Genomic DNA, 25,116 nt, shown 5'->3' with positions numbered 1-25,116 from the left:
AGGCTTGTAATTTATCTTTAGACACCCTACAATTCTGTTTTGCCAAGAAATTCAAGAGTGAGACAGTTTCTGATAGACAAATGTTCTCCAAATCCATAGCCAAAAGTAAATCATCAACATATTGAATAAGTTGTGTAGTTTCACATCTTGGTCTCCATGCTTGAAGAATGAGACTCATAGCTTCTGAGAATCAGAGGGGCTTGTTGCTCCTCCCTGAGGTAATTGAGCCCAGCAATATTGATTTCCTCTGTGTGTGAAGGCAAGATATCTCTGGCTTCTTTTGGTAATAGGTACAGAGAAGAAAGCATTGGCTAGGTCAATTACTGTGAAGTAGGTTGAGGTACTTGGAATCATATTAATGAGAGTATGAGGATTTGGAACAATGGGTGTGTTTTGCAAAAGTATTTTGTTAATTTCTCTGAGATCATGAACCATCCTGAAAGTATCACTGGTATCTGTAGAGGTTCTTTTCTTCTTCACTGGGAATAGAGGAGTATTCCACAGAGATCTACATTTAGTTAATACCCATGTATCCAAATATTGTTGTACTTGTGCATCAATAGCCTGGGTTTGCTGTTGATTCTAAGGGTATTGTTTAATACTGACTGGATTAACACCTGGTTTAAGACAAAGTTCCACTGGTAAAATGTGAAGTAGTCCAACATCATTTTTACCTTTTGACCACACCTGTGAATTCACTTGAGTCAACCAGGCTTGCTTTTCATGCTGCGGTTGAGGAGGCAGTTGAGCTATCATGGCCAATACTTGTAGTTTGTCAAGGAAATCTTGTGACCCTCCAGAAGAAAGGTTTACACCCCTTGGAGTATACTGTATTATTGCTTGTAGTTTATAGAAGACATCCGCTCCCAATAGGTTCTGCGTATAAGTTTTTGAAGTAAAGAAACTTGATAGGTACTACAATCTGTTTATTTCCAATTTTTATAGTAGTAAGTTTCCTTTCTAGAAGAGTAGTAGGCTGATTTGTAAGTCCAGTTGCTGCAAATTTCTTTGTGGATTGAAGTTGAGATGGTACCTCCCTTTCTTTCAATATGGTCCGGGCTGCTCCAGTGTCAATGAGGCAAGTGACCATTTCTCCAGTAGGGAGACTTAAGGTGGTTATTCCTTGTTGAGGGTCTGGGTTTTCTGGAGTAGTGACAGGGAGGCATGACACTGGACTTCCATTATCCTATGCAGTATCTTCTCTTTTTGACAGCCATCTTTGTATTCTTGACAATCCTTTTTTATGTGCCCTTTTTGATTACAAAAGAAACACATGCCATTCTTCTTCATGTCTTCTGTGGTGTAGTTACTTTTCTTTGCGAAGTACCTCTTCCTTGGGATGGTTCTTTCCTCTGGATCGGAGTGAAGTACACTGTCACCTTAGGAGCATTTTTCCTCTCTCTTTCTTTTCTTTTGTTTTTCCTGACTTCTCTCTTCTATACCTTCTAGTACAGTTAGTATTGCAGTTACCTCCATACTTCCACATTCCGGTCTTATGGCAAATAACTGACATCTGTTTTCTTCCGTGAGGCCATTTAAAAATTTTGTTTTGAAGAGCAGTAAATGCTGTTGAACATTCATCTTCATGATTCTGACTGAGTTTGTCATAATAAGATCTTACTGTTTCCATTTTTCCTTGTTTGATATCTGGCTGTGCTGGACCAAGTTTGCTTGACCATTACACCAATGTTGCAGTCTAGCCTTGTATTGCACTCCACTGTCAACTGTTTTTCTGTTCCCTTCCTGGACATCAATCACAATTCTGACATTACCTGCATAGTTCTGTGCTGCTAGTGCTTCAATGGTGGCTGTAGTTACTGGACCCAACAAGGAGCGACATAATTGACTATAATCAACCCAGCTAAGGGTCCATATTGTGTAGAGTCTGGTAATATAGGTCATGAAGGCTTGTGGATTCTTTCTAGGGTTTGGTGCTTTATCTATAATGTTTTGTAATTCAGCAGCAGTCCAATTGTTATGTTGTTCTTGCTGCCTTTCCAGTACTCCATTGGCATCTACTGTATGCTGTATGGTTACTGGCAGAACATGAAGCGACTGACTAACACATTGGTTACAATGACATGTAATTCCCTGATTCTTAATACAAGGTTGGTGTCTTTGGTGTGTTCTTTGTCCTGTGGTCATAGCATTCTGAAGCTGGTCTATCAGTGTATACATAAATCCAGGAGAATATGTAGACCATCTTATCCTGCTTGGTGTGTCTTGATTTACTGATTGATTGGCACAGTTTGAGGGACTGCAGGGGGGTACATCTGGAGAAACTAAATTTCCACAAAAGGGACACTTCATGTATCCTCCCTCTGGCACACATAGTCCGTCTGTTGGGCATATTCTTTGGGGATAAAGAATATGAGACTGTTGAAAAGGGGGTACCATTTCCAAACTATTGGGACCCACTTTTCTCAAGGACATTGGTTGTATTGGCATCTGTGGTGCCTCTGTAGTATATTCATATCTAGGTGGTGGTGTGGAACTCATAGGTGTGTTGTGATTAGCTAGCTCTGGGTAGCAGGAGAGTGGTGTTGTTGGCAAAAATGGATTAGTAATCACTGGTGTACTATGGGGTACATTCTGAATCAGAGGTGATTGAGCTGGTGGTGCATTTGGAAAATGAGTGGGGTCACTCAGAAACTCATCCTCATCATCATTATTATTTTCTGGTTCTTCTGGTTTGTAGGACCTACATGCTTTAACCCACACATCTACTTGCTTGACCCTTTTATTTTTCTTTATCCATGCTCCATGGATTTCCCTGAATAATTTAGATTAATTTATATCCAGAGTCCCTGTTTCTGGCATGCCAGTTTTCTTGAATAACATGTATTCCTTTAATGGATTATGTGCCTTCTCTATCTTTCATAATCTCTAGTGGAGATAATCCTGGTTTGGGATTCTTACTGGATTGTGCCCATATTTCTGGGTTACTGCTCACGGTTCTAGCTAGAGAAAATGTACTGGAGTCAAGAGTTAGGATCTATAGCCTATTTGTTCTAGACTCTGGATTATATGGTAGGTCTGTATAGGTGGGCAATTTGGACAAGTAATTGATTCTCTTATATACTTGAAACATTGCATTACATACCCCCAAGGATATCCTACAAAATCCAACAATAAAGCTGGGTCTGATTGATGTGCTCCCAGAATAACTGTACTATGTTCCAAGGGATTTATTGTGGATCCTACAAATATACCTTTATACGCTGTAGCTGACAACACCCCTTGAAATATGGTTGATGGTATCAACATTTGTTTGTAATACCACTACATATGTACAGTCTGAACATTGCAAGGGTATCAAATTTAAACAATATTTTTAGTACTTGCCAATCTTCCCCACCATAACACAAATACAAGAACTGCCACTTTTATTATTCCACAAGCAATAGCAATGAATTCACCAATATCAGACATCATTCCCCATAGCCCCATTATACAGATTAGAAATAATTGTATTATTTCTCTTTGATGGTAAACATTCCTTACTGTATGGACAAATTGGTGTTGCCTTTTGGAAAATTACATGCCCAGGCTGCCAAACAATTTGACCATACACTCCCCACGCTTCCCTGCAACACTTCTTTACACAAATGAATTCCACAAATGATCACTGTTTCTCTATCTTCAATACCTTCCAAAACCGTTATAAGGACTTGTACTGTCATAGGTACTGCTTCAGGCCTGTTCTGATATAATTGTTGCCTGTAGATTTTTGACAAACCATTCAGAAATTTTGTCTTGAACAACCTCTGATGCTGTGGGCTATTGCCTTCAAAAATGGATATCTCTGAATTATCAGTTGTTATCAATAAACGTCCCAGACAACTTGTACATGAAAATAGCATATCAGAGAAATCTAAGAAATCATACAGACTCATTCATAGAATATCTTTTGATCCCTTCAACCCAGTTTTTAAACACCACAATAATATAACAATAAGTTTAGTTATAAACACACTTCCCAGACAAATCACAATTTTATCATATACTGTCATTTGATCTTTTGTATTTAACACCCGTTATAGAGATTATTCCTCAATGGTTTCCTAATACCTTCTGGAAAATAATATTATGTATATGGACATATATATATATATATATATATATATGATGTGATTTACAATAATCTGTAACTGCAATTATAATATACGTAGTTATTCCTGATGTCTTATATTACATAATACTTAATGTACATTCGGGACAATACTCCTGACACTCATGGGCAAGCTTAAAATCAATATAACTATTATCTCTGCCTGCAGACAGTATTACTTTATAACTTTTGCTATAACAATTCTACATATCCAAATGACACCGGGGGGTTCAAGGGATACCCGCTCTAAAACCCTTACTGGACACCCAAAAATTACCTCAGGAAGAGCTGAACAGAGTAAGAAGGCACAAATGCGCACTTTGACTTACCACCGTATGGAGTTTAATTCAGCTTGTTCCTGGGCACTTCAGAGTTGGTCCTGCCAGTAGTTGAAATATTGTGGTATCCCGGATGAGCCCACAGAAAATGTCAGGGTGCTGGGACCACCCAGCACCTACTAAGTACCTTCGATGTCTATTTGGATATTACTCCTTGCAGTCAACTGGAGAGAAGTAAAGGCACTCAACACAGAGATGTGAGTATATTGCTGCACTGAACCGCTTCTGAGGCTCGTTCATAAATCAGCTATATTTATTTGAAATACAACAAAGGGTATGATACTTTTTCAATTAAGTTACTTGTCAGAAAAAGATAAGTTTCACAAGTACAATCCTACAGAACTGTTTATCTGTTCTCTTCTCAGGGTCTGTAAAGGAATGTAAATCTCTTAAGGTGATATAACACATGGAAGTGCAAAACCATATAGAAATGCTTTTAATCACACAAAATCATATAGGAATACCTTCATACGGAATTGGTATAAAAGACCGCCGGCGGTTCGATTCCCGGCAGCGCCTGGCCGACAAAAGCAGAGTTCCCGGCAGCGGAAGTGAGACAGCGCTGGAAATCCCGATTGTCGCTAAGGTAAGTATACACTAACCTAACCCCCTAACCCTAACCCTCCTTAGGGGTGCCTAACCCTAACCCCCCTTCCCCGCTGCCTAAACCTAAGTCCCCCAGGGGAGGTGCCTAACCCTAACCTCCCCCGGGGGTGCCTAACCCTAACCCTTCCTCCCCCTAGCCTAACCCTCCTGGGCGGGGTGCCTGACCCTAAGTCCCCCCCAGGTGCCCTAAACCTAACCCTCCCCCCCGCAGCTGTCCGCTCACAGCGCCGGGCATCCCTTCGATTGGGATGCCGGGCGCCGGTCTCCCGGCACCGGGGAAATGACAGGCGTCTACATCTAGATGCCCTGCATTTCACCCTTGCTAGGATATGACAGTCTGGAAGCCGGCTGTCGGTATTAAGGCAGCCGGTTTCCCGATTGTATACCCCTCATACAGGTATGAAAGTCTGTCTGGGTGGCCTGGATTAGGGAGGGGACTTTGACAGAATATATTTGCAAGGGCTGTGAAGGGAAGTATAATCCTAGATATTTCAAGGCAGTTCCTGCCCAGCAGAAAGGAAAGGTGTCTCTCCAACCCTCACATGCATCTCTAAAAAAAGCAAATGCCTCTGTTTTACTAGTATGGACTAAGAACAGAAAATTATGTTAAAAATGCCCCAGAACTTTTAGTGATATTGGAATGGCCTCACATGGATTATGGAAATAATGTACCAGATTGTCTGCAAAAGCTGATACCTTATGCTTATCGGAACCCACGGTGATGCCTCTCCAAGAATAGCTGGTGATAAAATGTCAGATTAAAAGATCTAAGGGGATGTTAAAAAGTAGTGAAAAGAGCGTGTGCATCCCTGCTAAGTCCCGCAGTGAAGTTGTTAGTGCCTAGTGATGATAGCATTGACTGTGAGGAAGCCTTCGGGTCACGACATAAAGTCTGAAGGATCCTAACAAAGGCAGGACCAAAACCTTGCTAGGTTAGGACCCTTAGCAAATGTGCCTATGACACCCTGTCAAATGTCCTATAAGCATCACAGCTGCCATTTTTTTCTTTGTAAACAAAAAATAAAAGAATGAGAATTATAGGTGCACTCCAAGGATTAATCACAAATATGCTCTGTCAATATTGGATGAATTATTAAATGTCTTAAACATAACTTATTAATTAAACAAGAGGGATATTACATCTAAATACTTAACATGTTTAAAATATATTAAAATTTAAAGAAGTGAAGTTAGATCTCAGCAAGCCGCTTTCTATTAAGTTGATAGAGACAATGGCAGTATACAGAATCAATATACTGGAGATGCCTTTAATCTGAGGCTCAGTTTATATACAGGTTGCCATCTACTCTCAGCAGCGTGTTTGTATGTTTAAATGACAATGAATATCCACCTGAGTCTCAATTAGCGTATACATCGTTGTCTTGATCAACTTAATAAAAAACGGCTCTCTGAGATCTAAGGAAATGACATTAAATACATGGGATGTAATATATGAATGGCTGTAGTTCAGCTATAACTAGGCAAATTTGCTCAAGGGTAATTTGGACAAATAATGTGTGAAGTGTTCACACATTTCAGTAATGATATAATTAATGATTTATGAATATCTATATATAATATCCCTCACAACATTATATGACCTGTATGATAAAGTGGATTGAATCAGAAGATCAATATCATGCACCAACTAACTACAGTCAACATATTCAGCCTAAAATAAGAACATGATATGCATCTGATTGCTGAGATAATGTATCTGCCTTGGTAACAAACTATACCTTTGTTTGGAATAGCAACTAATGCAACCCTTGCAAGTTATTGCTACAGTTGTTTGTAGGAGCGTTGAATGGTGGAGATCAGAGGCAAACGCAGGATTTGTAGGTGGAGATTTCCAAAGAAGGGGTGGAGCCAAGCATGAGGAGTGGAGACTGAGGTGATCTAGTATATGCAGTCTGTTAAATTACTGTATGTGTATATAAACACAGGCTTGTTGTTTCTTGCATGGAATGCTGCCATATGCTGGTGTGGATTTGCATGTCTCCCCCTTTAGGAGCCTTGTCTGGATGCACCCGCATTAGTGATTTTGTAGTTACCCTATGAGGTGTGCTGCTTGCATGAAGTGATCTATATATTGCATAAACACACATGCACATATTATAATATATATATACATAATAAAGCAGTATAAATGGCACTCAATGGTCAACGAAGTTCAATTATATGTGAAAATAATAAGAACTTCATTGTACCTTAGGCCACAAACTTTTCAATCACCCCTCTAATACCCGCTGTGAACAACAATAGAAAACAACTCTACTTGCTTTCTTAATGTACTGTCTGAATGCTTATAACGAGGGTGAAGCTACTGTAAGTGTTTTCTCATTTTAGTCCACATTGACGTATTGATAAAGTCTATTTTTTATATAAAGTTTTATTATTTCTGAAACTAAAGTAAGCTAGTCAACTGGATAAATTCTTTACATACTAATCACATTTTTCTCATACAGTAGTTCTGCAAATAGCCAATGAGGGACACTTAGAAGTACACTGCTCAGAACACATGTAACACATAATACATGGACAAAATGTGACCTGGTTGCTGATTATTTACTTCTGTATGCACTTCTGTAAGAGGTATTACAAAGTGTCAAATGTTTAATACACAGCACACAATTACCTATCTCTACATTTCGATCATGGTTTTGACACTTGATTAAGAAGCAAAAATGTACCCAGACAAAGGAAGGTGTTGAGTAGAGTGGGGTCAATCCTTCCAAAGTGTTGTGAGTATGTGGCCACTATTCTTACTTAGTGTAATGCTGCCCATCCACTAAAAGACAGGCAAAAGACTGCACGATTACGACATTGTAATCGTGCAGTCGTTTGTCAGTCTTTGATGTGCCTACACTGAATGAGCAGTCATTCAGTGAAGGCACATCAATCATCTGCAAACATGTGGAACTTTATCGTCAGGTTGTCCAGCATGTTTGCCCGATGATAAATGTCTAAACGACCAGTGGGAGCACGCAAAGCTGGTCGTTTTAGACATTTTTGCAAATGATTTGCAAACAATTGAACGATAACGATATAATTATTGTTTAATCTTCTAGTGGACCTTAAGAGTAATTTCCGTTTGGGAGAGAGATTATTGAATTTTAGACCAGGATGTTAGGGCAACAGTTGTAAGCTTTCCTTTGCTGCACAGAGAGATGCCACCTAGTCATTAACTTTAAAAATAGACTTGAATTTTGTACAAGTTTAGTAATGCTGTCTTCTGGTCTGTATAATTTTTTATTGGACCCACTGGATCTCATTCAAAGTCAGAAGTATCTTCAAGTTGTGGCTTTTTTTGTTTCTTTTATTTTAGTGCACATGCTTGTCTTTTTGAGATGTACATTTTTTTCCCAGGCAACTTGCACTTGTGTCCACCCCCATGACAATGGGGCTTAATCGGCAGTTGGAGGGGGCATGTAGACATGGCCAATGTACAGTAATGTGCTACAATAATTGTGGACATAATGCCTAATTCAATGGACATGACTTGCTGGTACTCAACCCCTGGTTCAAGTTGCGAGCTGAAGAGATGATGACATCTGATGTAACAAATGTATCTAAATCATGCCCATTAATGCAAATTTAGTTACAGCACCTCAATTGTGCTTTAAAAGCAAGTTTACATTCTATGCGAATGGAAAGGCTTTCAATATGTTAATTAGGAGCTTATTTATTACTTATTGAAACTTGGTAGTACTCATCCCTTCAATGTATTACTGTTTTAAGTGCTCAGTAATACCCTAACTATCTCCTCTGATTAAAGGCAGACAGCATAATCACTCCTACTTTTTGATAACACAATCTATATATGAAGATTTGAAGAATAGTGTATATTGTATTGATAGAAGGAATTATAACTTCAATGCAAAACTGTAATTCAAACATAATGCTATTACAATGTGAACTGATGCAATAAATATAACATGAAACATACAGAATAACTCAGGTCTGTGGCTGATGGCAGATCTGTGATAACAAATATTGGGCCTGGTTTAGAGTTGTATGCTAATGCCACCACTGCTGCATATGTGTATGTGTATGCTATGCTGAAATGAGGATTTATGCACCTGTTTGCAATAGACCATGTGGAATCTAAGATGGAGACTGCCATATGACCTATGTAGGGTGCATTGGGAAGCTTCCAATGCAGATAAAAGCCATCCACTAGGTGGAGCCCACACAGAATCAATGCATTAAACAAACAATGATGCTGGAGGCATGACACTCCCCTTCTGGTATAAACAGATAAAACAATTTAAATCCTTAGACGATAACAACAGGATCAGTTTAGACATGGGTCTAAGAAACAACTTAGTCTCTCCCTGCTTGCAGATCTTGACCTAAACCTTTCAGACCTTCCCATCTTTGCTTGGGAATACTTTGGTGACAAGACCTAAAGGCCACTCATAGCATTGTGACTCGCAATCCCTGACAAGCCCAATGTCACCAGGCTTTAAGTTGAGTTTGGCAACTTGTCACACTTGTTCCTTTGCTGTAGGGTAGATATATATATTGTCTTTTACACCTGTCTCATAAGGTGTTTGCAAGACTTTGTACTTGGCACCATTAACATTTGCATACATAAGTTTTTGGTGTTAGAATCTCCAGAAGGAGCATGGACAGTTCTGGTCTTCTGAGTAAGAAAGTGGCAGGCAAAAGTAAAAGTGGTGAGAGAAAATTTATGCAAATGTGCTCCCTACTTCTAAGTCTGTTGTGTAGGCAAGAAAATATTGTGCTGCCTTGTATTGCTAGCACTCTTTCTAATTCACTACAACATTATAATTTAAGTACAAATTAAACACATTGGCACAAAAAATCTGTCCTTCTGTTTGATTTAAAAATTATATATTTGAAAATATTGTGGCAATGTATGCATAGAATTAAAGTTTCTCAATATTGTAAACAATGTTTTTTTTAAAAAAATATCTAAAACTACAGAAAACCTGCAGTTTGTGCTCCTCAATTTCATAATTTTTACAGCAATAATAATAACAAAGATAAATGTATATGAAAAAAGTTAACTTTTCTAAATTCAAGATATTTTGCTGAGGGTTATATAGAAGTATGAGAAAGCATTAATGTTCATGTACTACATCCCCTATCCTACTTAGAATGTTGGGGTCTTTTAGTATTACCAAGGGTTTTGAAAACCAGTACATGCACCTTCTATTTTCTTAGTTAGGTCTTCTTTTGTTAATCTGGGTAGCTATTTCTGTAGTGGTGATTTTATCCTGGACATCTGGCATCCAAATGGACCCTATACTGCAGTACCGTGTGGTTGGGTTCCTACCGCCTCCGTGTTCAGCCCGGTGAGTAGTATGTCCCAGTACTGCTGCTCCTGGTGATCTGTCAGGGTTCCTTTCTCCCCGTCTGCTGAGACTTTCCCTTTGGACACAGGGTACCGCCGGCTGAGCTCTCATCGGTGGGGCAGTAACTTCCTGACCAGAAAGCATCACAGACCAGAAAGCATTTCCTGAGCTCTCTTGACGTGGCTAAATGTAGTCTCACCTGTTGGGAAATATTTGAAACAGTCATCCACATAGAAATAATTTTTTATGAGTTGTCTAACATCTGAACCATATTCTAGCTCACCCTTCTGATGGGCCTGATTCAGCTGCAATGACGGCACCACTCACAGGACTTTGAATCACTGAGACACTACAGTAAGTCAAGGTTGCTCCAACCTTGACTTAGGCCCTCATTCAGACCCGCTCGCAAGCAGGTCAATGGTGGGGCACTGCGCACGTGCCGCGCGCGTGCACAAGCCCCGTAGTGAGTGAGATATTCACTCGCTCCGGGGCTCGTTACAAACGGGGTGGCTATCAATGTTGATCGACAGCTTACCCCGTTTTGTAGGCGGGGAGGTGGGGTGGCTGGAAAAACGGAGGCATTCCTGAAGGAACGCCTGCCATATGTGGGCGGCCCTACTGACATCATTCGTGATGTCAATAGTGAGCTTCCTGCTCTATTTGAGCAGGAAGCTCACTGGGGCTTGCGGCAGATGAGACCTTACCACAAGGGTCTCGTCTCAAGCCCGATAATCGCAATCATCACCTGGCCGCTCGCAAAAGCTGTGAGTGGTCACCCACAGCTTAGCGAGCGGCCAGGCAGCTGGTTTTAAAAAAAAAAATGGCCGATCTCATTCAGTGCGAGTGCTTGCTTTTTGCGAGCGCCTCTGAATGAGGTCCTTAGTGTTTCAGTGATTCAAAGTCCTGTGAGTGCCGCCGTCATCTGGATTTATATAATATATTGAAATATGTTTTATATTTCTTATATCTGCAAATATATTATTACAGGCTTACAAATAGGTGACTCATAAAAGGGTAAAAATATTATTACTGGTCTAATCACACAAAAATGTACTTGTATATGAACATTCTTATACGTGTGAATTGACTCACATTGTTTAAGGGGCCTATATATCTACTGTCCAAGAAATATATCAAGGCGAAGAGTAAATATACTTTACAGGAGATATACAATTCTGGCTTAATGACTATGTGGATATAGACATATCTATTGAAATCAACATCTACTGTCCAAGCAATGCATAGATAGATAGATGCAAGTGATAGATATAGTTTATGCAGGAATGTATTCTCCTGGCTCAATAAATATATATGAGTTCTATACCTTATGATACAAGTCGATTGTCCAACCTTTCAGAGTCTTACTTAATATTTGCAGATTTCATGTATAGCTTTAGTGATGCCAAAATGAGTTTGAAACATAGAAAAAAAGCTCTGTTTCACTAATACATTTATTCTAGGTCATACGAAATACAAGATAAGAAAACACAATGGTAATAAGTCTTCTAATTACTTACACTTCCTTAACTACATACAGGGGTGGATTGGGATGGAAAACCAGTGCTGGAAATTTCTAAAAGCAGCCATAATGGGTGTGGGCCTATTGAGGTGGTGGGGACTGTGGAGGGAGCGGGCTATAGCCTTCTCATAGGGCCTGATTCTGAGTCGGAGGCAGTCGTGGCCTTCCTTATGTCTTTTCTGCAGTTGCATCTGTGATTTTATGCTAATGATGCCACAATGCCCTTCCCTGCTGTGTGCAAGGACTGTGGCGCCAACTTTCAGACTCTACAGACGCTACAATAATGCTTTGTGCATCTTTATACTCCACCATCGGTCTCACCATTGAAACTTGCACAAACAATATGCTACAAGGTACAGATTTTCCTCTATGTTTAGCCTCCAATGTGAGTGATTCAACATCTCTAAGCAACCACTTTCAGCAACCCGCCAGTGTTTCTCCAAACACATGCCCATATACTATGCTACATCTGGCTAACCAATCCCCTGTAGCCACCCAGGAATGCCCAGCACATTTCTAATACATTAATTATGTACTGCGACTCCGGGCCTGATTCAGACCGCTCGTTCGCTCTGAGCGATGTTCGCACAACTGCGCATGCGTATGGGTCATAATGCGCATGCGCAAACCAGTCATTGCGGTCGGAAATCGTGCGCTCACAAAACAGCCAGGGGCTGCTAATTTGATTGACAGAATGTACCGTTTGTGGGTGGTAACAGGGGAAGGTGCTTGAAAATGGGGGAGTAGAGATCCGAACGCAGGCGTGCCTAACAGTAAAAAGGGCGTTTAATGGGAGTGCATAATTAGTAAAGGAGCGTCATCGACCACGTCACTTGGTTGTCTTTTAGCCTGAACTGCTCGCAGTGATTGCGGTAGGAAAATCCTACCACAACCACTGCGAGCAGTTCTGATGCCTTTCGATGTACCCGATTAATCTAATAAATACCGGAGATGACGTGTGTTGCGAACGGCAAAGGTTCGTCTTTACAAAATAGCGAGCGCATTTTTTGTTCGCTCGCTCAGACATAGAGGCGTCAACGAACCGCAAAGAGTGGAGCGCTCAATTTAAATAGCCGGCCCCTTTTTTGGAACGACCGTCCGCAAATAGCGTCCAGCTCTGAATCAGGCCCTCTGTACGAACACCATCAGGATATATGAGCAGGTGCAACCCTGACGCATGGACAGATGGAAAACATCACTCTACTGCGTCTGACTCAGAATCAGGCCCATAGTGTTTTATACTATGCCATAGTGGTGCTTGCTATATAACATGCATATATACATAGTGCCACTCCATTTCTATCTGCTGAGTAAAAAAATGTTCAGAGGTGCAATAAATATAAAACAGCAATTACCCCCCAAAAATGTTATAAACATTCTGACTTATTACACACACACTAATATATATATACACACACTAGGTTATGTAATATTTACTGACTGTGGACCTGATTTAGAGATGTACACTAATGCATTCGCAGCTGCGAATTTGTATGCAACTACTGTGCGAAAATATTCAAATGATGCTGCCGTCTGGATTTGTATTGAGACACCCACCGACAGCTTTGCTAATCCCAATGGCTGTGTACGAATTCACAGTCGCAGGCTGAGACACGTCCCCCAAACAGTCACGACAGGCCTAGGTTTTACTCGCCATCCCCCGTTACCTCCCACAAATGCCCCATCTATCAGTCACTCTGCGTCCAAGTCCTCACTGCAACCGCAGTCGGTTACATATAACTTTGCAGTATACACAGCCCCCCTCCCCCTTACTTCCCCTCAGTACACACAGCTCCCCTATATTACATTGCAGTATACACAGCAACCCTCCCCCATACAACCTATCAGTACACACAGCACCCCTTATTACAATGCTGTATACACAGCCCCCTTCCCCAATACTTCCCCTCAGTACACACAGCACCCCATATTACAATGCAGTATACACAACCCCCAATACTACCCCATAGTACACACAGCACCCTTCATCACATTGCAGTATAAATAGCCCTCCATACTACCCCACGGTATACACGGCACCCCATATTACATTGCAATATATACAGCCCCCCATACTACCCCTCAGTATACACAGCCCCCAATACTAACCCTCAGTATACACAGCCCCCTCATACTAACCCACAGTATACACAGCCCCCCCATACTACCCCACAGTATACACAGCCCCCTCATACTACCCCTCAGTACACACAGCCCTACACATTCTACCCCTCAGTATACACAGCCCCCACTGAGACAGGAGGGAGGGGCCAGGCATTGTGTCAGATGGCCCCAATATGTCCTGGCTGTTGCTTTAGTTTGAGGGTGGCACAGCTGACCAGCTGCACTCCTGGTTATTCAGCCCTGCCTGGAAAGTGATTCCAAGGTGTCATAAAACATGTCAGCTCACTCTACCCCAAGGTGGTAAGCAGGGAGGTTAATTTGGAGTCATAAAATTTGGTATTTTTTTAACCAAATATTTTCTTTTGGTTATTTGTTGTGTGGATAGGTCTATTTTGCCTGGGTGTTAGCATCAACAGATGTGACCTCTTGGTGGTACAGTAGTTTATTTGATCTCCTGTTATCATGGCCCCTGGCCTGCCGAAAGACTCGACAATAGATGAGCTAGTTTATAGTCACTAAAAGTATGGTTAACTTTGCTTCTAATCTTTAACTGTGTATCTCAACATATGCCTGTGCATACAAGTATCTGTTTGCATATTGTATGGCCTAAGCAAAGTGAAATGTTGACCTTATCTACCAGAATCCAAATTATATATGTGCTGAGAATCAGACATATATACATATAACTAGTTCCCTCTTGAATATATTTATGCATGCAAATATTATTGTAATACATCTACTCCTCACTATAAAATCACCTTTTCTCATTAATGTTATTTTGAGACAAACAATTTCCTTTAACCCTAATACCTACTAAATTATATTTTAATTAAATGATTACCTATTTGGTAACAGTTGCCCCATTTTGGCCGTGACAATTAATGGAGATCCCCACACACATTAAGACGACAATTGTTTATATCTAGCATCTGCCAGTTTTCCTAACTTCCTACATTCTTAAGTCACAATAACATTGATATTAAAATGATTACAAAATTGTTTGTCCAATCAACAAGTCCTTTAAACAAATCTCAAGCCAGGTGTTGGTCATGGTGATTTCAAAATCTTAATCATTTAATATTTATATTAGTGTGGCATCTGTTGTCACGGCTTGGCGTGGGCTTGGACCCGGAGTGGAGTCAGATGGGGAAAGAAGGCTTGCTTGTTGGAACTGGAAGGCAGCCGGTCGTAACGGGATATGACTCATGAGGTGACTGGTGCACGGAGGGCGAGGTGTGGTTTGAAGAGACGCAGGCAGAACTCAGCGACTGGGGTCAGCCGGGCGACAGCAGGTAGCGGGCACTGGAGGCAAGCTGGCATGCAGGGCTGGACTGGTACAGGGCTACAAGGTAGTTTCATTGAGACACACTGGAACTGCAGCACGCAAGGGAGCACAGGAACTAGATCACAGTGGCAACTAAAGGACTGCTTGACAGCCCTTTAGTACCCGCAGGTAGTGCAGGATTGGCTGCTAGCACTCCCAGGACAAGCTGTGACCTGATTGGCTCCAACCAGACACCTGACCAGAATCCAAAATGGCCTCGCCCAGTAGTCTCCAGCGCGGAAGCGCTTTCAGTTTCACCTGCTCACACCTGTCTCCAGATGGGCGCCCACGGCCTGTGAGGGCTCACTGTGCCCAGTGCCGAACTCCAGGGACCTGCTCCACTGCCAAAGGACCAGCACCAGGGCGCCCAGAGTGGTAAGACCCGCGACCCTGGCAGCCTATCAGCCCAGATCGTGACAGTACCCCCTCCTTTATGAGTGGCCTCTGGACACTTCTTGGGTTTCTTAGGATTCTCTGTATGAAATTTATGCACCAATTGAGGAGCATGGACATCCCCTGCCTTCACCCAGCATCATTCTTCTGGTCCATACCCTCTCCAGTCCAACAGATATTGAAGTTGGTCATAGCAAAATCGAGAGTCCAAGATCAGTTTAACTTCAAATTCTATGTCCCTCTCAGTAAGTACCTTAAGAGAGCGTGGCAGAATCCTCTGGAAACAATTTAGGATAAGAGGTTTTAACAGGGATATGTGGAAAGAGTTTGGTACTTTGAGGTAGGATGGAAGCTTCAGTTTGTAGGCCATCGGGTTAATCACTTGAATGATGGGAAATGGACCGATGAAGCGAGGGGCAAACTGCATGGACAGAACCTTAAGGAGAAGATTGCAAGTAGAGAGCCAGACAAGATCGCCCTCCTTCATGTTGGGTACTGCTCTTCTCTTTCTATCAGCTCCTAGCTTGTAACAGTCAGAAGTCTTCTGTAGAGCAGAGTGAACTTGAGACCATATTTGTGAAAAGTTCTGTAGTGTAGAAGTCACTGCTGGTACGTCAAAAACTGGCAGTTCTCTGAACTCTGGTACTCTGGGATGCAGGCCAAAAACTGTGAAAATTGGGGTTTGACCTGTGGATGAATGGTACAAGCTATTGTGAGCAAACTCTGCCCAGGGTAGAGTGTCCACCCAGCTGTCTTTGGATGAGGACATATGGATCCATAGGAAAGTCTCCAGGTCTTGATTGACCCTTTCGGTGGACCCATTGTACTGAGGGTGATAGGCCATGGAGAATTTTAATTTAACTGGGAAGACGGAACAGAGAGCCCTCCAGAATTTTGTGACAAACTGTACTCCACGATCAGAAACAATTTCAGTAAGAAGTCCATGTAAGCGGAAGATATTGTCGACAAATAATTGAGCAAGTTTGGGGCAGTAGGCAGTTTCATAAGAGAAATGTAGTGTACCATCTTCGAAAACCGATCTACCACTACCCAGATGGTGGTGAACCTGTTGGAGATAGGTAACTCCATAACAAAGTACATGGATAGGTGTGTCCAGGGACGGAGTGGTACAGAGAGGGGAAGTAGGGTACCAGCTGGAGCTTGCCTGGATATTTTATGCTGAGCACACTGTGGGCAGGAGGAAATATACTCCGCAATTTCAGACTTCATGGCGGGCCACCAATATGACTGTTGTGGGAATGCCAGAGTCTTACGTATGCACGTATGTCCGGAAAAGCGAGAGGTATGAGCCCAACTCAATAATTGTCCGGAGTCACTTTACTTAACTTGAGATCGATATTAGTCAATACTGGAGAAGAATATCAGGATGTCGTCTAAGTATACCACCACTGAGACATACAACAAGTCCCGAAAAATCTCATTCACGAAATTCTGGAAAACAGCAGGGATGTTGCAGAGACCAAATGGCATTACTAAATATTCAAAATGACCGTCTCGAGTATTGAATGCAGATTTCCATTCGTCACCGGCCCATATTCTGATGAGGTTATACGGCCCTCTTAGATCTAACTTGGTGAATATCGTGGCTCACTTTACCCAATCAAACAGTTCAGAGATGAGGGGTATCAGACAATGATTCTTGATAGTGATATCATTTAAGCCTTGGTAATCGATGCAGGGACACAGACCTCCATCTTTTTTGGGTACAAAGAAGAAGCCTGCACTGGCTGGCAAAGAGGAAGGTTGGATAAATCCATTTTGAAGGTTTTCCTAAATGTATGCCAACATGGCCTTGGTCTCAGGCAAGGACAGCAGGTAGGTACGACCATGTAGAGGATCTTTACCGGGGAACAAATCGATGGGACAGTCCCACTCCCGATACGGAGGCAGGGTATCAGCACCCGCTTTACAGAAGACATCGCTGAACGAGAGGTACTGGGAGGGTATTTGCATAGCTGCTGCAATGCGGACAGGAGGCAGGATACCTGACAAGCATCTCCCCAGGAAAGAATTTGCATGGTATCCCAGTCTATGTTGGGAGAATGCTTGCACAGCCAGGGATATCCGAGAATAACTCTGTGAGAGGCTTTGGGAATAACCAAAAATTGGATTGCTTCCATGTGGAGAGCCCCCACACGAACCTGCACAGGTCGAGTATGAAGGGATACGGTCTCATTGGATATTTGAGTACCATCCACGGCAGGCAGGGTTAGTGTGTGATCAAGAGGGAAGACTGGAATTCAAAATCTCTGGACGAGCTCAGTGGTGATGAAGCTCTCAGCGACCCCTGAATCAAGGAGAAAGAGAACAATTTTAGACCCGTGCGATAACTCCAGAGTAATGGACAAGGCAGAGTCAGCTTTAGGTGGAGATGAAGACATAACTCCCAACCTGGTTCTCCGGAACTGGTTAAGAGCGGGAGTTTCCCGCATGGATGGATGGATGGGACAGGCAGCAACCAGATGACCGGACTCTCCACAGTACATGCAAAGGTTTTCCCATCTGCGCCACTGTCGTTCTTCAACTGAGAGACATGCCCGGTTAATCTGCATAGGTTCGTCGCCTATCTGTTCAGGTGGGAGGGTGGCTGGAGTAGTGGTAGGCCGGGATCTGAAACAATCTCCCCTAATCCTTTCGCTCAGACACTCCCGATAACGTAAGTCCACTTTATTGCAAAGAGAGCTAAGGTCATTGAGGGTAGCAGGAAGGTCCCATGTGGTGAGGTTGTCTTTTATTCGATCCGACATACAGCCAGAAAGTGGAAATCAGGGCCTTCTCATTCCATTTCAGCTCAGAAGCCAACGTTCGGAACTGGATAATGTATTGGCTAACTGGGCAGTTCCCTTGACGAAGGCGCAGGATCTTAGCTGCTGCCAACGTAGTTCTTCCCCCGGTTCATCAAAAATCCTTCAAAAGACAGAAAGGAACTCATAGTAATTATCCAACAAAGGACTGGACCTCTCCCAGAGTGGTGAAACCCAGTCTAGAGCTGAGCCGGACAATAGAGACACAATATAGGCCACTTTGGACTTAGGGGACGGGAAGTTCATAGGCTGTAATGTGAATTGAACATCGCATTGGTTCAGGAACCCACGCCATAATTAGGACTCCCATCAAATTTATTTGGCGTCGGGTGGTGCAGATGGGATGGTGCGGATGGTGCGGGTGGAGCGGGAATGGCTGGAGCCGCTGGCTGGTTCGTGGCGACAGGCATATTAACTGTAACCAGGGAGGCCTGCAAGGTGTCCTGACAAATTGACATCTCCTGTAGGAATTGAGCCATTTGTCACTGTGAAGCTTCGAGTCCTCTAAATGGCTAGCTATGTTCTGGAGCAGGTAAGCCCTCAGATCCTGTCCACTAGCCGAATCCATTTGGCCAGTGCAAACTGTCACGGCTTGGAGTTGGCTTGGACCCAGAGTGGAATCGGATGCGAAATGGAGGCTTGCTTGTTGGAACTGGAAGGCAGCCGGTCGTAACAGGGTATGACTCATGAGGTGACTGGTGCACGGAGGGCGAGGTGTGGCTTGAAGAGACGCAGGCAGAACCCAGCGACCAGGGTCGGCCGGGTGACAGCAGGTAGCGGGCACCAGAGGCAAGCTGGCACGCAAGGCTGGACTGGTACAGGGCTACAAGGTAGTTTCACTGAGACACACTGGAACTGCAGCACGCAAGGAGCAAGGGAGCACAGGAACTAGCTCACAGCATAGGCTGTGATAGACGTTGCACTGGCAACTAAAGGACTTCTTGACAGCCCTTTAGTACCCGCAGGTAGTGCAGGATTGGCTGCTAGCACTCCCAGGACAAGCTGTGACCTGATTGGCTCCAACCAGACACCTGACCAGAATCCAAAATGGTCACGCCCAGTAGTCTCAGTGCGGAAGCACTGTCAGTTTCACCTGCTCACACCTGTCTCCAGATGGGCGCCCTCAGCCTGTGAAGGCTCACTGTTCCCAGCGCTGCCCTCCAGGGACCTGCTCCACCGCCGGAGGACCCGCACTAGAGTGCCCAGAGAAGTAAGACCCATCACCCTGGCAGCCTCTCAGCCCAGAATGTGACATCTGTCTTCTTAAACATGTTATTAATTTGAACTGTGTGTGTGTCTTTCCTATCCAAGAGTTTCTGTAAATTTAAAATGAAATGATCTATATGTATGTTGAACACAAGTATATATTCTCCAAGGTTAGAAATTTCTGGTTCACTACCTATATTTATGTCCTCTTCATAAACAGGAATTGGGGTGATAACTGTCTGAGCAATAGTAATATGCTCATGTGGGCTGAAGCTAAAATTGGGTTCGGCACAGGACACGACTTTTCCCATACAAGAACTCCCTATAATTTGTAACTATGCATTACTGTCCATCTATGTTGTACGTATCTTTCGCCACTGGAGTTCTCCATTTTGTTAGTTGTCCTGGACATGCAATGTCTCTGACTGCACAGCTGGATGATGTATTTAATAACTTCCACTGTGTCTGGATCCACACATAGCTTTGCTGTGAATGTTGACTAGTCCATGTATGTCCATGAGCAAGTTGCTTGGTTTACTTGATTCCAGGGCACAGATTGGCAACTCAGTTTCAAAAATGTTACAGTGGCACAATTATTTCTTTACCTTGACTGCATCACAAACGGTATGTGGCACTTTTCAGGTGTCATTGACTTGGATTACTAGTTCTGGTAGGTCCAACTGCTCTGTAAATATCCTTTTTTCAAGTACCCAAAAGATTGGACTGTAGACAGTTTGTGAAAGAAAGACTTGCTTGGGTTGAACTGGTAAAGGAGACATATAGAATTTCATTGACTGCACAAGGTTGCTGCTTGTTGTGACAATGCGGTGAATTTCTATTTGGGTATGGGGGACACAGCACCTAAATTCCTAATTGTGGAGATAAACAGGTATCTTCAACTATGCCCATTGATTGTGGAGCATTACCAATTGGTCAGGTAATTATTACTTAAAATGTCAGGTATTCTACCTGATTGTATGTCTGTAAATTACAGTACATTTGTGATTGTGTTGAGGACATACAGTAATTACCATATGCAGAACATGATTTTGTTTTGCAATATCATGCATATTATAAACAGTAACATTTTCTTCACCGGCCAGACCCTCAATAGCCTCATTCTGGTCAAAATTGCCTATGTGTCTGTGGATTACTTCCAAATCGTCTCAATTCCAAATTGACATCCCAGAACCATTTAGTCCAGGGAGGAATCCAATAATCCCATCTAAACTTTGTAACTCCCTGGATCTAAAATTCAATTTTTGGGAAGGGGTAGCCTGTCCTACATATGGGTCTTGAGTTCTGCTCTGGTGAGAAGCAATAATCAACTCTACCATATTCCATTTGAATAGGTTCAAGACAACTGGCACAGGCATGTATGTACATTGTTTATCAGTGAACCAGGAATGGAAGTGGCAGTAAGACCGCTAGTGGGTCCTTCACTTGTTTGTGGACATTCAGTCTTTGTAGCAGTTGGAAGTACTTTCTCCCTTGTTGTTGTGATCATGAATGGAGTAGGTTTTATTTACTGAGACCAGTCAGTGGAATGCTGCCAGGAAAATAGCTTCTCTTTAGCATAGCTGGATTTCCATAGATTGAATGTAGAGGTTTGACCCATATGTCAAATTTCCTGCATCTGTAAGCTTTGAGAGTCTGAGCAATAATTATTCATTTGGAAAGACATATATACTGTTTTTGTAGTATGGAGAGTTTCCAGCATTTCCATTATTCCAGACTTTGTCAGCTGGGCCCCACCAGGATACCTGCTCACCTTTTGTGTCATGGACTGACACTGGAAGTAGAATTGTTTCTCCTTCTTTGCACTAGATTGGATTTGCTATTACTCTAAACAAAATGTTGGCATTGTTGGTGCTCTGGATCTGAAGGCTCATCAATAGGGACAGAAACAAAGTTAGTATTCTCTTTTTCCTTTAAAAAGAATATGATGAGGGAAAAGAGAACAGTTAATCAGTTGTACCTTCTTCTTTGTACAGTTTAATTTGATTATCAAGTACCCATTTATCCTGCACCTTTTTTTTATCATTTATTCTCACTGTGTATACAGAGGGACTCAGTTTATCGATTATCAAAAATGGACCCCTCTTTTCTTAAACAAAACAAATGTATACTGCGCTCTAATACTTATGTTGGGACATTAGTTTCACACAAATCAATTCATATATATAAAATTTATTCCGTGAAAAATAATAAATAAAGCAATACATCAAGCAAATAATTAGACTAAAGCAAGATTAAATAGACATTTAATAAAGACACAAAAAGTGTATATATTCAGGTTGGCAATAAATATCTGTTGCATAAGAAATATTACATATTATGTCAGCAAGATAAAAAATGAGTGGATCAGACTCTTAGTGGAGAAAATTTAATGAAAATAAAAATAGAATAAAAAAATAGAATAAAAAAACTGTTATATCTTGAATCAAATAGAAAAGTCAAATGTTACTGTTGCCAGTAACTAATCCAGATTGTGCTCAATTGTGTCCAAAAAACTGATACTATTTCAATGTAGTATCTCAATAATATTTTCCTGGAGATTCTCTCACACAAAAATGTGTACCAGTTCTCTTTTAGTTGTTTTATAGTAATAGCATTATCTCATCACAGTTATAAATATAACAGTTAAGCTGGGTACACACCTAAAGATTTTCTGTCCAACCATCCAACTAGTTGATTGGTTGGAATGAAAATCTGGTAACGTATGGGAGTAACTGATGATCAGCAATTTGCTCCTAAATGCCAGAAAATAGATGAAAATGGTCGTTCAGACAAGTTTGTTAAATGTTTGATCTAAACAATTTGTTCAGACAACAGTTTTTGTCCATTTTCCGGCATTTGGGAGCATATTGCTGATTGTCATTTGATTTCATACCTTATTAGATTTTCATTCCAATCAATCAACTAATTGGATGGTTGGACAGAAAATCTTTAGGTGTGTATCCAGCCTTAGGCCATCCAAGGAGAACCAAAAAACAGTTTATGTCCCCTCAAATTAACTGTTATTAATTAGAGTCCCATACATAAGCATACCTGTAAACAGGGTCCTGTCAGTATGCCGTCGCTGGCAGCCCATGGTTAATGCTGTACCTTTGAAGTGGCTGGGACACTGCAGAAGAGGACGGCCTGGTGTAATGAATCACCATGAAGTGCAAACAGCTCCCATCTCTTGATAACCTGCGGCAGCGTGGATGATGTAATGGATGATGGTCCACAGTCAGGGACCATGTGTACCGGCACTGTAGTCGCGGCCCACTATCGTCTCCACAGCTGCCTGATGATGTAAGGTTTTACAGCGGTTGTAAGGAAGGTGCTGGTTACTTGTCAGTTGCTTGAAAAAGGCTACAGTAGTAGCCGAAATGCGTTGCTGCTCTCCTACCAGAAAACCGGAGATTCCCTTTGCGTCCAGCCATCTACAGTATAGCTGACTACTATCTGGCAACTGACAAGTAACCGGCACTTTCCTTATAACCACTGCAAACCTTACATCGTCATACGAAATATTACATTACAGTGTCACAGCTACTGATATAGCAATTTGCATGCTGATATAACTGCAGTTGCACTCAGAATATAGGCATGCCACATATCATTTTAATCAGTATTACCTGCTTGTGCATCCTATTGCATTGCTTTGTGAATAAGCATTTGAAGGGAAAAAGACAAACAAAAAGATGCTCTGCACTACTGTGCCACACGGCAATCATGCATTATGTGTAACGCGACTTGTAGAGCATGAAGGATAGATGTATGTGGACACATCTGTAGGTGCTGGGTTAACTTGGGCACATACCACATAGTTGTCACAGTATTGCTGTACATCTTTTCAATGTCTGGCCACCAACCTACTGTGTTTTGTCTCTGATGAGTCTTTTCTACACCTTGGTGTCCACCTGTAGGAAAGGTCATGTACCAGACATATCATTTCATGCCTATACTCTTTTGGGACCACACATATGTTGTTATTTCCCCATGAAAGATAAGTATTTCCTTGTACTTGGTTAGTTTTTGATGTTGTGTGTTTTGCCAATGTGTTTCCCTCTTTTAAATTTAACTCCTAATTCCTTCTGTATAGGGTCTTGCATTTTGATCTCTGGTATATCTGGTGCATTTATCATCTCTGGCCATTTGTCACTGCACAAACAAGAGTGCACATTTTTCTCTCTGTGCTGGCTTTAGGTACTGTACCGTATATATGCCACAGCTTCCCTCTTGTGTCCTTGTTTGGATAAATGGTCAGACATTCATTCTGTCATGGTGTGGTGATGCAGGTGAATCCCCTTTGACTTCACAGTCCCAGGTGACATGTGTTACGCTCTGTACTAAGGAGACTATGTACTGAAGAAGGTCTGCATATTGAAGAGGGCTTCCATCAGATGAGGTATACTGATGAGTGTGCCAAAAGGGCAAAAATTCAGTAAGGGCATTACTCACCTATGCTGAGTCAGAGTACAATGTTATTTCATTTTTGTGGAATAACTCAAGGACATGTGCTACTGCTGCCTGCTGAGTATACTGTGCAGATTTTACATCACAAGAGTGAAACACATATTGTGGTGTAGTTTGAGGATGCATTACAGTATTGGTGGACTGGTAGTGGCTTTTACTGTAATATTCTGATCTTACAACAAAAGGGCCCAATGTGGTAACCTGGCATTATAGGACATTTTCATATTTGATTCTGTCGGTGAGGAGGAACCTTGTTGGCATGTGAGTGGAATGTAAGATGACAGGGTTCACGCCTATCATGTATGTGAACAATTTTACTACCCAAATTGTGACAAGGTTGTGTTTTTCACACACATAGTATTTTATTTCCAATGGTGTTAGTAACTTTGCTGCATAGGCTATGGGCCTTTGTTGTACATGTGTTTCCAGCAATAGGACTGCAGACATGGCTGTTTCTGAGGCTGCTTTTTCTAAGTGGAAGGGAAACTGGGGATCTGGAGTAGCAAGGGCAGGGGCACTAGCTTATGCTTCCTTTAGTGATTCTATTGCCTTTGTGTGACTGGAGATCCATACCCATTTTACATCCTTTTTGAGGAGAGAATAGAGAGCTGCAGATGTTTGTATAAAATCAGGAATTAAAGTCCTAGAGTAACTTACAAACCCCCGGAAGGATCTCAGTGTTGGTAGCTGACAGGAGAACCATCCTTTGTCTACCACTTCCTATCAGATATAGCATTGATTCCCAGGAAGGAAAACAGATTCACATAGAATTTGAGCTTTAGATGGGTTACATTTCAAACCTGCATTTTTGAGAATTCCCCTAAGTCCCACCTTGCAGAAGATGCTCTTCCTTTGTCTCTTTCGATAGTAAGATGCCAT

The 25,116-nt window shown here is 42.0% G+C and overlaps 1 pseudogene; it reads right to left on the bottom strand.

Annotated features, from left to right (window-relative positions):
- Positions 1-174: 174 nt before the first annotated feature.
- Positions 175-25,116, bottom strand: LOC148526501 (uncharacterized; annotated as a pseudogene).

This window comes from Taudactylus pleione, unplaced genomic scaffold (assembly GCF_031769625.1).
Source record: "Taudactylus pleione unplaced genomic scaffold, aTauple2 ptg000095l, whole genome shotgun sequence".
NCBI lineage: Eukaryota > Metazoa > Chordata > Amphibia > Anura > Myobatrachidae > Taudactylus > Taudactylus pleione.
Note: the sequence above shows the minus strand (reverse complement) of the source record. Positions and strands in the feature narration are given on the sequence as shown.